Below are 7,251 nucleotides of genomic sequence, written 5' to 3'. Positions count from 1 at the left end.
TCACCCCCACCCCCACTCCCACCCCTCCTGCATGATGAAGGCTAGTAAGTCTGCAAGGTGCAGAATGAGATGAAATTTGAGGAGCTGATGTTGGCGTCAAATTGAGGCTTTCCTTTAGGAGCCTCAGTCCTTCAGGACCGTCCACTGCATGGAGTTTAAACATATCATAGTTAAGCTGGCTTGCCTAATGCTTTCTGCTATAAACACTAATCTCATTGAAAATATATTTTCACAGTGACACTCAGGCTAGTGCCTGACACCAAATGACTATAATGGCCTAAGCCAACTTCTCTGTCTCCTTAGGTGTTTGTGGAGTTGGGCCCATCCCACCAGACTCCTGGGTCTTGTGAAGCGACTTTCTTCTTGGGTCACTGTCCCTCTTGGAAGCCTGACTTTCATGAAGGTCAAACCCTAACTAACCTTACTCTGGTCCAGTCAAGATGATGTGTGAAGTGAGCCGAGTCATAGTCCTAAACACATCAAACAGCCTCGGTTTGCAAGAAACTTAGTTTTTTTTTTCTCTCAAAAGTTCCATACCTGAAGAGGTTCTTCATAATCAAACATCAGAAGTTTTACGTTTAATTATTAAAAACTCATAGAAGGCTAACAGAGAAATTAAAGATTAGGAGCTGGCTACCAGTCAGTAGCAGGAAGGTAGCCAAATAGCCAGCGTTCAGTGTTTGACTGGAAACAGTTAGGGTATCATTGTGTACTGGACAAGGAGGGTAAGTCAGGTGACTGGACCTCTTTGGGTACAGATAGGACAGGAATATATCTTTAACATGTGAAATGTCTCCACAGAACTTGGGACATAGCTCAGTGGGTAAGACCTTATCTAGCATGCTCAAGTCCCCCAGTTAGATTTCTAGAATAATATAGATTGGACCTAGTGGCCCACGCCTATAACTGTAGCACTTAGGAGGGTCAGAAGCTCAAGGCTATCCTCAGCTATGTAGCAAGATCAAAGTCAGCTTGGCTTATAAGGAACTATGTATTTGTCTTATTTTTATGCATCAAGTTTTGCTCATCAAGGTCATAATAACTGTACATACAGAGGATACAGTGTGATGTTTCCATACATACAAACAGGGTATCATCTGATCCAGGTAGCTGGTATGCCTTCCACTTAAAAACACTTAGCATTTCTTTGTGTTAGGAAGGTTTAATTCCTGCTTATCGAATTGCAAAATCATAGCATGTTTTGAAATACTCAAATAGTTGTTGTCAATCATAGTTACCCTTCAGTGAAACAATGCAGAGACTCCTTCCTAACTGGTCAAAGTGGGAGAATTAGGGCTGATGTGGGCTCAACCCTAAAAGGAGGCATCTCTATCAGGCTCTCCAAGGCACAGGGCACATTGTGGCAGAGGGGCTGGAAAGAGTGTAAGAGCTAGAGGATGGAAACGAGTGCTCTGCCATGCTGGCCTTTGGACGTGACCCGGCTTCTGGACTCAGGAGCTCACAGTAGCTTCCAGTCACCTATACAAGATCAGGTGAGCCAGCATTCCAGCAGTGATGGGAAAAGGGCTCACAAAGCCCCTCCCCTAGCTGAAGAGCTATTGGCAGTTGATGACTGCCATGGGAGAAAAAGCCATTTTTGTAGTAAGAGGGAGTAGGCTGAGTCCCGCTGCCCAGCTAGCTTAATTACCGAAATAACCACAAAGAAATTATATTAATTTAATTACTGCCTGGCCCATTATCTCTAGTCTCTTACTGGCTAACTCTCACATATTAGTTTAACCCATCTTCATTAATATGTATCGCCACTTGACTGTGGCTTATCTGCATGAGTCTAACCAGTGTCCGTCTCGGGCAGGAGAATTATGGCGTCTGCCTGTCTCTGCTTTCTTCCTCCCAGAATTTTGTTCTGTCTTCCCTGCCTACCTGAGTTCCACCCTATCAATTAGGCCAAGGCAGTTTCTTTAATAACCAATGAAAGCAACACAAATACAGAAGGGCCTCCCACACCACATTTTTCTCTCCTCTGCTTTTTAGAAAAATTTATTTTATGTGTATGTATGTATGAGTGTTTTGCCTGCATTCATATCTGTGTATCATGTGAGTACCTGGTGCACACAGAGACTAGAAGAGGGCACTGAATGGAATTACAGATGGGTAGGAACCTCCGTGTGTGTCCTATTGCCAGGGAATTGAACTCTGATTGGTACCCACTGTTTTATTCTGTCTCTCTATGGGTTGACATTTTCAGTTTAAGTGAGAATTTACAATGTCTAGATAGAATTTACAGTGTCTAGACAGAATTTACAGTGTCTAGACAGAATTTACAGTGTCTAGACAGAATTTACAGTGTCTGTCTTTCTGAGCATGGTTTATTTCACTTACAAGGTGTTGCATGGGACTTTTTGTTTGTTCCCAGCTGCTCAACCCCAAAATAATAACACATAAACCAAATGATTTGGGATACTGTTTGGCCAATAGCTTAAGCGTATTTCTGACTAACTCTTATATCCTAAACTAGCCTATCTTCATTAATCTGTGTATCGCCATGTGGCTGTGGCTTACCAGGTAAAGTTCTGTCCCGAGCATCTGTCTTGGCGGGGCTACATAGTCTGCCTTATTTCTCCCAGCATTCAGCTTAGTTTTCCCCTGCCTTCCTCTGTTCTTCCCTGCTATAGGCCTAAAACAGCTTCTTTATAAACCAGTGATATTCACAGCAAGGTCTTCTAGGCTCATCCATGCTGCCGCAGATCACAGGCTTCATTTTCTAGGACTTTAGAACATCACAGTTCTTTTTTAGGACTAAATAACTTCCCATTATATATACAGAGACAAAGATTATTACCTTTTCTTTCTTTTTCATAGATTTCTTTATTTATTTAATGTATGTGATTGCTTTGCCTGCTTGTTTGTCTGCGTACCAAAAGAGGGCATCAGATCCCATTACGGATAGTTGTGAGCCACCATGTGGGTGCTGGAAGAGGAGCCAGGACCTTTAACCACTGGGCCGTCTTTCCAGCCCTACAAAGATTTTCCTTGGCCATAACAACTTGCTTAGCCCTCCAGGAGCTTGCAATCACAGACTCATGAAGATCATTTTCCTCCCCATTTCATTTACTAATTTTCTAAATTTCACTTCTTTCCTATTTCCCCACTTGGAGTTCCACTTTTCAGACTATTTTAGGGCATCTTGCCCTGGATATCCTCTAGAGATTAGCTGAAGAGTGCCTTGTGACACATCACTCTGACTGGTTTTGCTGTTACTCATTTTACACAATAACTAGGTATCTCTGTGCATTGTGAAGTGTTAGCTTCTCTAATTCTGATGTCAGATTGTGTTTATAGAAGAGAGAACACAGACACTCAAATCTCATATCGCCCTCATTATGGACTACAAAAGGCCATGTGATATAAATACCAGAGAGATGAAAGGACATATACACATGCATTTGAGGAAATAGACAATACCACTCACCTACGTGGTTATACTTCTCAACCTTTCTGGATGGGATCTGATCAACTTTGCATGGAAAACCAGCTGTGCCCAAAGCCAGAAAAAAAGACCCCATAAAATAAACCTATTTTATGCATACCAGAACATATTTGATTCAAAGAATATTTCTTGGATACCATTGTGTCCAAAAAATGTTCTGTGTCTCTCCTAGAACAAAGGGTTTACCTGCTTTAGAATATAACTCATTTCATCTTCTCTGGGCTCCACCATTTGAGCCCAGAAGCATCAAGTCATAATTGTGTAGTTTGCTCTTATGATATGACCAGCCTGAAAGCATTTGTATCAATTAAGAAATATTACACATTATCAATATCCAATTCACTTCTGTGGTATGCTAATGGACTCACATAATGCACTACATGTTGTGCCAAATGTCCATGCATGAAACTTGGAGAAAGGGTACAGTCCATTTTGTAATCCCTTTGCTTTGTTATTTCCTTCTTACAGTGATTTGGAAATTGTACAGTTCTAATATTCATAATCTGTCTAAAAAAAAAAGCAAATCCTTGGACTAGTACTATAACTGTGACTGCCTGAGGCTAAAGGTGGAGTTAGAAACCTACCTCGGTGAGATAAAGATGATTGTGAGTCCTGACGCCAGAGTACAAAGTTTCTTGTTTCCTGGAATAGTTGTTCTCCGACATTGCTGAATATTAGGTTGTTAAAAACTGATGCTCCAGGCCATAAAATCAGTCTGGCCGTTGCTTTTCCAGCTTGAGTAGTTACACCAATTCTCCAGAGAGCTTGTGCAATGCAGATTCTGCCCAAGTAGGAGTGGGGTCCCAGAATCTGCATTTCTGAGAGCTCCCAGGAGGTGCTGATGCTGTTGGCTCAGAGCTAACACTGGATCTTCACAGCCCCAGATTATCAGGTTAGGGCAGCAAGACCTCCAGGGGATCATAAAATCAAGATGTGACCCGGTTCCCTGGACTCTGTGGATTGGCTCCATTTTCATCTTCCAGCCTCGATTAGTACGCTTTCTCTGCATTGTAGAGGCAGGAAACCCAACCTTGCATCTTGGGCTCTGACTCTGACTTTCTGCCAAGCATAAGCATCCAGGTGATGTTTGAGTTTGTGACTGACTTAGATGAGGGAGACGACAAGATAAGAGGTATCCATTTTTTCTCTGTGGATTTTAGTAAAGATGCTGTAGGTGAGGGCAGGGAGTAGCAGTATCTGCACACAGTGATGTTCTTGGGAGCCTACTTCACTCATGTATAGATCAGGTGTCGCTCCTGGATATTCAGTGTAGACTCTGTTTTTTTTGTTTGTTTGTTTGTTTGTTTGTTTGTTTGTTTTTCCGAGACAGTGTTTCCTCAGTAGCTATGGAGCCAGTCCTGGAACTCACTGTGTAGACTAGCCTGGCCTCGAACTCACAGAGATCCACCTTCCTCTGCCTCCCAAGTGCTGGGATTAAAGGCATGTGCCACCACTGCCTGGTTCTATATCTTTATGGTTTGCCAGCATTGCTGTATGCTTTAAATTGCTTTGAATCATTTTCATAAATTTTTAAATTACTTTGTGAGCTTATGAAGGTGAATTCTCTCTTACTTTAAGTCTTCACTACACCACCAAATAGCAAACTGCCTTAGGCATAAGTCACAGGCCTGGGGCACCAGCTAAAAACTTCTTCCAGGTTCTTGTGTCCCAGGTCAAAGAATTGCATCAGGGACACATCATTAATAATAATGATAGAGACAATTTAAGAAAGCATTCTATATTCATTATTCCTGTATGCTTGAGAGCTGAGAAAAGGCATAAGCTCCAAAGTGCTTGGCCACCTTTATAGGTCATTTACAAAGCACTTGACCTTTCTGGCATTTGGATATTGTGGGATTTTCTGGAGCATGTGCTCTGTGTTATATGTAGGCCAGGCAGAGAAGGGTTTTCAGTTACCGTTGTCAACTGACTTTTTACATGTTTCTCTTGACTTCCCTTCTGTCACATGCCACCTAACTAGGTATTGAGTGAGACTCTGCTGCTGGGGAGAAGAGAACAAATGTGTGATCACACCACACAGGGAACCGAAGCAGGCTAAAGCAACGCTAATACCGAAGTTCAACTTGGTGAACCAATGAACGTATTGGGGTTGCATACAGGGTGGGTAAGGGTTACTCACAGGCACAGGGATCACTCAAAGGCAGCTGCATCAGCAACATCCCACCCTGGTATGAGTGACTCAAGAAAGCTGGAATCCTGGAGTTGTCCGCACAACTTGCTGGCAGCTTCACAGGCTAAAGAGTCTGTCTCCTCAAGAGTTCTTATTGCTTATAAATCTTGGAGAACAGGGGACATTACAAATCAGGTTAGTTCTAGGGACTTCCTGAGTTTTATGAGTTGTTTGCCTCTTCAGCTTTCCTGCAGGCCTGAGGGCATCCTGGGCTATTTCAACTTGGAGACTCTACTCCAGGTGACAGTCCTTACCTTCTGTTTTGCTTTTTACCAGCCAGTCAAAGAGTTGTGAGCTAGCATCCAACTCCCAAGAACTACTAAAGTTTTAAAACATCTGGTGAAAGGATTCTGTGGGAATGGTTTTCTGGATGGAAAATGGAGGACAGATATTGAAGAAGAAAGATTTGGGAGAAGAGGGGAAGCTCCCTGGTGATTGCTTCCCCAGGATCTTTCATAAGCAGGTATCTCCTGAGTAGGGCGGGAAGAAATACTTCACACTTGAACTAGCTTCTACTTTCCTAGTGTGTTGTATCCCCAGCCGAGGTACCACAGATAGCTTCTGTGCTCACCAAGCTTTGGCTGCAGGATAAACATACCACGTGTAACAAACATAACACACATGTGATAAAATTCTATCTAATTAACGTAGAGATGAGGTGTGCAGGTCTTGGGGTATGGAGTGGTCATAGGGGAACCATCAAGTCTGTTCCATGGAATGAACAAAGAATTGCATCTCCAGGAAAGGCAGAAGAGGAAAGTGGAAGGGACAAACTTTATTAAGCAAACAGATGTTTTAATGCATCTGGATGGGAGGGGCCCCACACCGAGAGGGTTCTAGCCTGGTTTTATAGGCCCATGGGCTCTCCCCTTTCTTGACTCTCACTCCATCTTCTCCTTTACTGGTCCTTTTCTGCATCCTCTTGGGCACTCTCCTTCTTCCCATGGTCAGGCTTCTCCCTTCTCACAGCCACAAAGTCCCCAGGAAAAGGAAGCAGTCCTTTTCCAGGGACCTGTTTTTGATTTCCTGCCTAAATCTAACTCTTCCTGAACACGATTAATACAATATATTTTAAATCATTGGCATGATGATAGCTTTCTCCTTCTGAGTTTCTTACTCAACGAATACTAGAGGGTTACTGGGCATTGTGGCATGTGTGCAATCCCAATGCTCGGGAGACAGGGGCTGGAGAGTCAGGAATTCAAGGTCGTCCTCATTGAGTCTCAGGAAGCTAGCCTGAGAACTCAAACCAAACACTAGAAAATTACTACTAACAGAGATTTCAATGCTTTTCCTTTCTACCACTGAAAGTATCCTCATGTATATAGAAATGGGTACTATGGTCCAATCCCTCTTAACTTTGGCCTTGCATGGTCCAGCCTTGTTCTGCCTGTGATTAAAAAGCAAGTGGGAGCCCCGGGCAGTGGTGGCACACGCCTTTAATCCTGGCACTATGGAGGCAGAGGCAGGCAGATCTCTGTGAGTTCGAGACCAGCCTGGTCTACAGACCAAGTTCCAGGACAGACTCCAAAGCTACAGTGAAACCCTGTCTTGAACCCCCCCCCAAAAAAAAGTTAAGTAGAAAGAGATTTTTCACAGCTGAGCAAGC

The sequence above is a fragment of the Alexandromys fortis genome, unplaced genomic scaffold (genome assembly GCF_014885135.2).
Source record: "Alexandromys fortis isolate MF-2015 unplaced genomic scaffold, M_Fortis_MF-2015_v1.1 scaffold_257, whole genome shotgun sequence".
NCBI lineage: Eukaryota > Metazoa > Chordata > Mammalia > Rodentia > Cricetidae > Alexandromys > Alexandromys fortis.
The sequence above is the reverse complement of the archived record's forward strand: the minus strand, read 5'-3'. Positions refer to the sequence as shown.